This window comes from Arachis hypogaea, chromosome 12, assembly GCF_003086295.3.
Source record: "Arachis hypogaea cultivar Tifrunner chromosome 12, arahy.Tifrunner.gnm2.J5K5, whole genome shotgun sequence".
Classification (NCBI taxonomy): domain Eukaryota; kingdom Viridiplantae; phylum Streptophyta; class Magnoliopsida; order Fabales; family Fabaceae; genus Arachis; species Arachis hypogaea.
In genome coordinates, this window is record NC_092047.1 from 197,540 (window position 1) to 208,485 (window position 10,946).

The 10,946-nt window shown below is 34.1% G+C and overlaps 1 long non-coding RNA gene across 1 annotated transcript; it reads right to left on the reverse strand.

Annotated features, from left to right (window-relative positions):
- Nucleotides 1-1,670: 1,670 nt before the first annotated feature.
- On the reverse strand, nt 1,671-3,302 carry LOC140176922 (uncharacterized). The gene is made up of 2 exons (XR_011868166.1): nt 3,182-3,302; nt 1,671-2,528 (listed from the first exon to the last, which is right to left on the reverse strand). It is a non-coding gene; the product is annotated as an uncharacterized lncRNA (long non-coding RNA).
- Nucleotides 3,303-10,946: the final 7,644 nt, after the last annotated feature.

Here is a 10,946-nt window from a genome sequence, read left to right on the forward strand (position 1 = left end):
GCTAGAATCTTTCAGGTACCGATTTAGTATTTACCTCAATAATAATAATACATGAATAAGATAAAAATGTATAACAAATTGAACATATTACACGTAAATTTTTAAATATAATAATAAAAAGTTATATTATATCACATTGTGTGGTTTGGATTGGATTGAATTAGTTTTAAGAGGTAGATTTAGAATCCGATTCAATCCATGCGGTTTGCCAAGAATAATATCCAATCAAATCCAAATTAATGCAGTTTTAATTGGTTTCGGTTTGGATTGGATAAGCAGTTTGATTTGGATCGGTTTAGATTTGAACACCCATTCCATTGGAGTCACTATTACTACTACGGTTGTTGGAAGAAGACAAAGGAGAGGGGGAGAGGATTCGAGAAGAATCGAAGAGAGAGAGAGAGAGAGAGAGTGCGCACATAGCAGGAGAGAGAATACAAAGGAGAGAGATGCTCGTCAAAAGAAGAGGAAGGCAGTGACAACGCCAGAGAGAGAGAGAGAGAGAGAGAGAGAGAGAGCACTATTGGGAAGGCAGGAATGCAGGGAAGGAGGAGTCTCCACCGTTTTCATGTGATCATCAAACTCGGCCGCCAGAACTGCCCAGAAACCACCGTTTTGAATGAGGGCATTTTCGAGATTAAATATTAGTAAAGTTTCAATGTTTGTCTTTAGAAATTTCAGTGCAGAGACAGAGACAGAAAGACTGAAACTGAGAGACAGAGACTAAGAGACAGAGATTGAAATAAATCTCAATATTCTGTTTGGTGCAAAGTAGGAGACATAAATTGAAACAAGAATGAAGCTCTAATTTAATTTGTACAAAGGATAAAATTGAAATTAATTAATTGAAATGAGGATATTTTAGGTATAAAATGTTACTAAAGTTTCAGTATCCATCTCTAAAAATTTTAGTCATCTGTGTCCCTACTTTTTGGAGGTACTGAAATACTAAAATTTTAGGGACAGAGACAGAAATTTTAGTACCAGTCTCTGAACCAACAAACATGATACCGAGTCTCAATCTCTCAGTCTTTGTCTCAATACCTTAAAACAAACGCTACCTAAGTACTAATTGCCTAGTCTCAGTCTTCGTCTCTAGAAACAAACACAACTTTCGGAATCCAATTAAAAAAAAAAATATAACAACCTTCAGGATCCAATTGAAAAAAAAAATATAAGAACTTATTTATAAATTTAATAAATATGGACCAATTAAACTTAAAATAATATATTTATGTATAAAATATATAATTTAAAAATAATAATTTTGTTATTTTTAATCAATTAACCGTTAAAAAATAAGACTAATTTAACTTAACTAATTGTTAGATTGATTTTTTCAATTTTTGATCGGTTCATTGCTAAACGATTTTTATCTTGAATCGAACCGATGATTTGGTGATCGATTTCTAATTAACCGAACTGATTTTCAGTTTAGTTCCCAGAACAACAGCTTAAACGGGTTAGTGCATTTATTCTTTATTTTTTATCTACATAGGCAATTTTTAATTAAAAAACAAAAATAATGATTAAAAATTAGAAAGAAGTTGTGCGTATGAGCGTATCAGATTCTCCTGAGGTAACTGATACATAACATTCACCTGACAACTGATACATAGATGATACTGGTAACATAAAAGAGGTCGAATAAAATAGGGCACACTGAACCATTGCAACATATGTTCATATTTAATAGCCACACTGGTCAAGTATACACAATTTGCTTGTCTATATAAAAAGCTAAAAGTAGAGGGTTAACCGCAGTAGCTTACGCTGTTTCCTCTTCAACATTACGATGCTTGGAGAAGCATCTCAAATGGCAAAGGGATATATAGCGATGGTACAAGAATACAAGAGTATTTGGGAAGGAATGCAAAGATTTGAAACAACATATACAACTTATCTTATATTTACAATAGCTCCAATGAATATGTGCATTTGCAGATAGCCCAAAATAGAAATGACTTAGAAGAGCATTCACACAATGAAGCCAAAACTATTCCTGTGGATGACATAACCCACCATAATTGAATAAAAATTAATTACGAAATCATAGATGAGAATTTCGTAAATGGCATAAAACTTTTATTCATTTGTTACTGTTTAGGGTGGGGGGTTATCATGTTATATCATTGCCATTTAAAGGAAATTATTTCTGCTGCAGTACCTACATTTTGGGATGCAGGTACTCGTCCACACTGAGAGGTTTAGGACCGCCATACCAATCGATTAGAAATATATCTTCTATTTCTAATTTGAAGACTTGAAAGTTGTGACCCTCAGTTCAACCTGTTAAAGAATACCAAAATTAAAATAGCAGAAATAAGTTTTTTTTAGCAAGAATCAAATATATAATGAGGAGAAAGCTGGTCATTGAAAATTTGCAACTAGTCAAATATCCGACATAAAACACATAGGATTCTAATCTAATTTAATGATTTTCAGGTATTACCCTTCATCTCAGAGTGCTTGGAAAACAAGGAAATTCTTGCAAATTCGGCTTCCTCGGAATCATCAACCAATTTAAGCTGAAACACAAGAGACAGCTATCAAAATCCAAGTTACTTATCATCAAAGGAAGCACAAAATTTCTTTATGATTTTCCCTTTCCTCAAATAAAGTTGTTTAAAACTTTGAACATAACGTATTATACAAGAGCACAAGAAAACAAGTTGGCATTTACAAATCAATGAACTACAGACTTTTAAATATGACCACAAATGTTCTTCAGAAACCAGACCTTGCACCTATATGAAGGATATTTTTGTAAAAATCTGCATCAATTTATATAGTGTGGTTCACATTATCTCTTATAATTGATAGGAAAGAAGTATATGAGTAAAAAGGGTAGCATTGTCCATTATAATGTCATTCTTTTGCTTTTCCTTTTGAAGAAATAATCCACAAGCTGGAGATTCAATGAAAAATTTATACAGAAGGACTAAGATCCATAGATATTGCTACATCATTAGTTGGCCACTAGACGTAATGTTAATTTTATTTTCGCCCGAAACATCATGTTCAACTAGTCTGGAGGTGGAAAACAACCAAAGAGAAAAACCTAGCATGAAGGAAGACTGAAAATTTGAAGAACAAAAAGACCAAGATCAACTAATGGAAAACCATAGCGGCAACACCTACATGAATATATTCAACCAGAATTTCATTTTTTTTCACACACCTATCCAGTTAGAGTAATTTTTGAACACGTAGTGTTCTCTGGGTCAAGGTTACCGCAGGTCCCGAGAGGGTATTCATTAACTGTGAACGAGGCTCTTTCATCTTTTAATGCATTTCTTGCTGTTGGAGTGTTGGATCAAGAGTTGTCAAGTAAAAGTATAGGATGCCACTGCCTTCATTGGGAGGTCCATCGCTAAATGATACCACATTCCTTCATATAGATAATAAGATTTAATTACTTTGAATACTGGAAATTATTAAATTACACAATGCAAATCCAATGGTCAAATAATGTTGAACGTAATAAAAATTATTCCTTAACAAAAATATACGTTTCGAAGGAGGTGGAAACTCAGGTGCAGTCGACTTCACGTGAAGTTGATACCTGAGAACCATTAGATGATTTAACTGATTTGACTAAATTTTTATCTAACAGCTCTGAGGTATCAACTTCACGTGAAGGAATAGATAATTTAGAAGGTTGATCAAACTGAAGGCAAAAGAAATATAGCAAATAGCAATTGAGATTAGCATTTATTTTACCATTTCGTTTTCATTGGCCTCATACAACGAATAGTATGCAGTTGTGCAAAGATGAAATAACAACTATTCTTTTCCAAGAAATCGACAATCTCAGCCTTTTCAAAATCACTTGGTAAAAAGCAATTTTCCTGAATTCAGCCAGATAAAAGTAGGAAATGCTTACCCAAAGGAAGCTCCATCTAGATCAGTTGAGATAGTACTGCAAAGAATCAAAGAGATGCGCTTGAGAAACATAATTTGAACTTTAGACTTCGAAACCAAATAGTTAAATGATAGAGAACTGACTAGACATAACACATCGAACACGGTTAAGCAACTGCCCAATACACATAATGCAATTCCCTTGATCTCAGTGTGAAAATGGTCAAGTATTTTGAGGTATCATCATAAATTTTATCCTGATTCAGTTTTGCATCAACATAAAAGACGATGACATATGAAAAACCAGAAACCAAAACATCATTGATTTTCAATTTAAGGTAGTTAATGCACATCATCTATGGTTTATGTTTGTCATTATTCATAAGTCACTGCACATCCTTCCACTTTATCCTCCTACAGTAAATCATCTCGTAACACAAAGCCATTGTAAATTAAGGCGACAATTACATAAAGGTATGTGCATCATGGATGGTAGGAGTGAAAAATCTAATGAAGAAGGCAAGATGTAAAAATTGTCACTCTGTAGTATAAGAATTCCCCCTAGTGGGGTGAATTCAAACATGATTCATGATAAGAAACAATGGAATCGTTTGATCTGTTAGAATATAATTAGGATCAATTAGCATTAATGATCAAACATCATTGTCATTCGCTGCTTACTTATTCTCATGAAGAAATGATATAGTTTTCGCTCTCTTTCGGTAGTTCCGCCTGCGTTTTCTCGTGGCAGTTCCGTCTGCGCTTAATATCCTATAATATCCTATAATAAATATTCAGATATGTTAAATAATGCTAATTGATCCTAATTATATTCTAACATGATCCATATAACTGATCCTTTTCCACCTTTACAGCTAGGGAAATACTTAATAAGTTCAATTTCATCACAAAGCAATGAAGTATTCATTAGAACGATAACAGATAATCCACAAGATTACAAGAAACCAACGTTCTAACATAAATAATCAACACAAACCAATAGCGAAGATCAAACTACCACAATATCATTAACCATCAAGTACTTCCTCCATTTCAAATTAATCATCACTGTCACTCTTTTGGCAAATTAGAAAACCAATGTATTCATAAACAGAGTTGAAGTCAACAATTAATTTGAGATTGAGGGAGTAAAATTGCAATTAAACAGGGAAAACCAAGTATGGAGTTATGAGCTGCAGTCATACTAAGTGAGAATAAAACTAAAACACAAATTAACCATCCCATAACTTATCAAGTGAAATAAAATATAACAATTCTATGCGAACAAGTAATTTTTGTAATCAAGTATAACCGAATTTTTTTTCTTCTTACGTGTCTCTTTTAGACCAACTTGGGTAAACTTAGTTAGATAAGTTAATAATGTAACATCACCGCATGCAAAAACCCATAGAATATGAAAAAATTAGTATGTTGGTACTGGTTCCAAAGAGTTGTTTGCCTCTAAAAGTTCTGAAATAGAAATTCATGGAGAAGTAAGTAGTGTACTTATATCAAAATTAAAGGAGGGAGGAAAAGAGTGTATATTTCAAGACACCTCATGAGCGGATATTATATACGCTTTTTGGCATCATTTTCATATAGTTTTTAACATGTTTTGTTTAATTTCTATAAAGTTTTTATAGGTTTTAGTGTTAAATTCACATTTTGGATTCTATTTTGATTTTGTGTGTTTTTATGCAATTTCAGGTATTTTTTTGCTGAAATTGAGGAGTTGGAGCGAAAGTCTGATTCAGAGACAGAGAAAGCACTGCAGATGCTGTCTGGATCTGACCTTCTTTACTCGAAAGAGCTTTTCTGGAGCTACAGAAGTCCAAATGGAGTGTTTTCAATGGCTATGAAAAGCTGACTTCCAGAGCTTTCCAGAAATATATAATAGTGCATACTTTATTTCAGATTAGAAGGCCCAAAACTGGCGTCCAACGCCAGCATCCTGCCCCTTTCCAGGCGTCTAGCGCCCAAGGAGAAGAGACCAGCGTCCAAACACCCAGAGAGGACCCCATAGCCAGCTTTCAATGCCCTAGAGGCTTCATAGCATGTGGATCTCATCAAGGCTCAGCCCAAACACTCACCAAGTGGGTCCCAGAAGTGGATTTTAGCACTAAAAGACTGTTTTACCCTTCTTATGTAATCCTTAGTCATTACTCATTAGTTTAGTATTTAAGGGATTAGATTTATACTATTTAGGGAACATCTATATCTCTTCCAGCATATTTCAAATTTATCATTGTATTTCCTATCAGTATGAGTTTCTAAACCTCCTAGGTGAGGGGAGGAGCCCTGCTGAATCCTATGAATTAATAAAAGTATTACTGTTTCTCTTCAATCTGTGTTTGATTTAATTCTAAGATGTATATTCATTCTTCAACATGATGAACGGGATGAACCATGACAATTATCTTCGTTCTTCATACTAAGACCGCATGCCTGACAACCACCCGTGTTCTTCTTGGGTTCGTGGGAATACGTGACTGGAAAGCATCGAATTACTAGCTTGATTATACATCTCTTAGACGGTTAATCTACGACTTCATTGGGGACTTCTCAAGACACCAGTTCAGTCGAGGTATGGGGAGATTAGGGTCTCTGTGGTAGAGGCTAGAACCAAGGCGTAGCATCCTCTGATCCGGAAGATTCGACATTGTCTGTGGCATTTTGAGTAGGATCACCAAAGAGAATGAATTGCAGGAGCTTCACCCTCGTTCAGATTGGATGACCGCTGACCCGGTGTTTGATCTGAAGCAGAGGAGATTGGCGACCACGGCCGTACGGCGTTGATCACATACAACCTGCCATAGAAGAAATCATTCACAATTAAAGAAGACAGTAAGACCAGAGTTAATCTAGAAGGACAAAGCAACTCCAAGCCTTAACCATCTAAGATTTAAGATTATCATTGTAAACATATCAACCTAGTTCAGATCTCATAAATCCAACAACTCTTCTATCCGCCTGACTAAGACCTGCAAGATAACCATAGCTTGCTTCAAACCACAATCCTTGTGGGATCGACCCTGACTCGCTCAGGTATTACTTAGACAACCCAGTGCACTTGCTGGTACAGTTGTACGAAGTGTGGGGATTCGTGCACCAAGTCTTTGGCGCCGTTGCCGGAAATTGTTCGAGTTTGGACAACTGACGGATTATCTTGTTCCATAGATTAGGTATTATCTTTAATTTTGTTAGAGTCTGTTATTTTATTTTATTCTTCTTTTTTTCGAAAAAATCAAAAAAAAATTCAATTTTTTTTTTCTTTTCTTTGTTTAATCTTTTTTTTTTGTTTGAGTCTTTTGTTTATGTTCTTTGTTGAATTTTCGAAATTCTTTGAGTCTTTCTTTCTAAAAAAATTTCAAAAATAGTTTCTTTGTTTAAATCTTGTATCAATCTTTAAGTTTGGTGTCTTCTTGTGTCTTTTATTTGAAATTTTTGAAAATTTTGTTCTTGGTTTTCAAAAATTTTAAGTTTGGTGCCTTTTGCATGTTCTTGTGTTCTTTGAATTTTTTGAGTTTTATTCTTGGTGTTCTTCTTGATCTTCAAAGTGTTCTTGTTTTTCTTTTTGTTATGATCTTAAAAATTTTAAGTTTGGTGTCTTTTTGGTGTTTGTCTTCAAATTTTCGAAAATTTAGGGTTCTAAATCTAAAAATTTTAAGTTTTGTGTCTTTTACTTGTTTTTCTCTTTCTTCGTTAAATTCAAAAATAAAAAATATCTTTTCTATCTTTATTTTAATTAATTTTTGAAATTTTCATTAAAAATTCATATTTTAATTTTAAATTTTTATCTTATCTTATCCTAGTTTTAAATTTCAAAATCAAATCTTTTCAAAAAATCATATCTTTTTCAATTCTTATCTTATCTTTTTATCTTTTCTTAAAAATTCAAAATTTAAAATTCAAAAATCTTATCTTATCTTATCTCAATTTCAAATTTTAAAATTAAACCTTTTCAAAAATCAAATCTTTTTTAAATCTTTATCTTATCTTATTGACTTTTTCAAAATTTAAAATTTAAAATTCAAATTTCAAAAATTCAAATTTCAATTTCAACATTCAAAATTTGAAATTTAATTTTTAAATTTCAAATTTTAAATTCAAATCTTTTTGAATTAAAACTTATCTTTTCTTAACTTCCTTATCTTATCTTTCTTACCTAAATTATCTTCTTTTTAATTCAAAACCTTTTCTATCTTGTCTTCTTTTAAATTTTAATTTTAAAAACTTTTCAAATTTTTTCAATTCTTACCTTATCTTGTTGACTTTTTCAATTATTTTTAAATTCAAATCTTTTCTAATCTTCTATCTTATCTTGTTTTCAAATCTTTTAGTTACTTATCTTCTCTCTTCTTTTTCAAAACTTCCTAACTAATTCTTCTCTCTCCTAATTTTTGAAAATCCTTCTTCTATTTCTCTATCTTCTTTTTCAAAATTCATTAACTAATTTTCCATTCCTTTTTGATTAATTAACCTTTATTTTCGAATTGCATTAATAAATAAAACAAAAACAAAATTATTTAAATTCTTGTTTATCTTTTCTATTTCTAATTCTTCTTCTCTCTACTTCTATTTGTTCGAATTATTCTTCCTCCTTCCTCTATCTTCATTCTTCTCTCTTCCTCTTCTTTCTTCACATCTCACAGGGAGTCCTCTATTCTTAAACATAGAGCTCCCATTCTTTTCTGTCCTTGGTTTCTTCTTTTCTTATTTATGACCAGGAACAGGGATAAAGAACCCCTCTTTAATCTTGATCATGAACTTGAGAGGACTTTAAGGAGAAGCTTACAACAAATTAGAGCACAATACTCCAGAGGGAACCTCACAGAGTTATTTGAACAAGAAACAAGAAATACAGACATGACAGCCGAACCTAACAATGGAGGAGATGCAACACAAGTTCTTGGTGACTTCATTGTAACAACTTTTGACATGTATGGAAGAAGTATCTCTATACGTCATATCAGAGCAAGCAGCTTTGAGCTCAACCCAAAACTGATTGCCTTAGTATTGTAGAAGTTCCAGTTTCACGGACACCCACAGGAAGACCCAGTAGGTTCATCACTGACTTCCTGCAGTTCTGTGACACTGCAGAGACCAATGGAATGAACCCTGAATTACTCAAGCTAAAACCATTCCCATTTTCTCTGAAAGATTGAGCGAAATATTGGTGGTATGCGGTACCCAGAGGAAGTATGAACACCTGGGATCAGGTTGCTAACAAATTCCTGAAAAGGTTCTCTCCCTCGCAGAGATTGGCTAAGTTAGCAACAGATGTTCAGATCCCAGCTAGGACAGAAGTTCTAGACATGGAGACCTTAAAAGAAGGTGGGACAGTAGTCTTCACCAAGGAGACCGAACCTCAAGAGCATGCTACTGAGAGACTTAAGGCAATTAAGGACAAAGAGGAGCCTGAGAATGCCAGTGAGCATGCCCCTACAAGGGTGAAAGAGCCTCAAGAGCCATTTCTCATTGGTAGGGATGACAATACCACCCGAACCCACGGGTACCCACCCTGCCCCTACCCGCTCGGGGCGGGTAATTACCCGTCCCGCACCGGGGCGGGTTCTTGGGAGGGGCGGGGCGGGGTCGGGTTTAGGTAATACCCGCCCCTACCCGCCCCGCTATATATATAATATATATAATTTTAATATATAATATGTATAATATATGTAAAATAATTAGTAAATGATTAACAATAATATATCATATTTAAATTTTTACTTTAATTTATGTTATGTTGATAAACCGCAATTTTACGGTTTATCTTTTGCTCAATTGAGTGGATTTTATCAATCTTTCATACACTTATTCATAGAAATCGCATGTTTTACATTTTCCTTCCTGATTTTGTGCTATGATTGAAAACATGCCTCTTTGGCCTAACCTTTGCTAATTTTAATCATCTCTTATTACCATTCGATGCTGTGATATGTGTGTTAAGTTTTTCCAGGGATTATAGGTCAGGAATGGTTTAGCGGATGGAAAGGAAGCATGCAAAAGTGGAAGGAATACAAGAAATTGAAGGAATTGCTGAGCTGTCCAGCCTGACCTCTTCGTACTAAATCGATCATAACATGAGCTACAGAAGTCCAAATGAGGCGGTTTCAGTTGCGTTGGAAAGCTAACATCCGGGGCTTCGAAATGATATATAATTTATCATAGTGGCCATGCAGCTAGGCGATGCGCACGCGTGCATTGGCGCAGAAGACCCTTGACGCGCACGCGCACTTGGCGCGTACGTGTGACATGCGCGACATGCTGTACCTGCAGAAATTGCTGGGGGCTATTTTTGACCCAGTTTTCGGCCCAGAAAATATAGATTAGAGGCTGTAGAGTGGATCACTCATCATTCTCTCATTCATTCACATAATTTTAGGTTTAGATGTAGATTCTAGAGAGGGAGGCTCTCTCCTCTCTCTAGGTTTTAGGATTTAGGATTTCTTCTTTCAATTTCTTCTCAAATCCAGGTTCAATGTTCCTTTAATTTAGTTTTCTTATACTTTTATTTATTCTATTACTGTAGTTTATCTTCTTCTCTTGTTAATTTATTAATACAAAGAGTATTTTTCTATGTAATTTCTTTATTTGCTTGATTATCTCAATTCAATTCCAATTATTATGTCTTCTTTCTACCCCTTGTATGTGTATGTGAAATTGGCATCCATGTCAATGGAGTAGACTTCCAACTTGGCTTTGGAGTTGATTAATATTTAATAGGAGACCCTTGAGTTAGAATACTCAAGAGTTAATTGGTAATTGGAAGTTGTTGGCTGGCTCTCTAGTTGCTAACGCTAATCCTTCCCAAGAGAGAGGATTAGGACTTGTGAATAGAAGTTGGCTTAATTTCTTGACTTTCCTTTATTTGGTAAGGGTTAACTAAGTAGAAACAACAACCTATTACTATTAATCTTGGGAAATCCAACAAGGATAGAACTTCCGATTAATCTTCTCCTAGTCAAGGCTTTTTATTGTTGTTATTTTATTTTCTTTGCAATTTACTTTCCCTGTTTCCTATCCAAAACCCCAAAACACACTTTTCCATAACCAATTATAAGCACACTTCCTTGCAATTC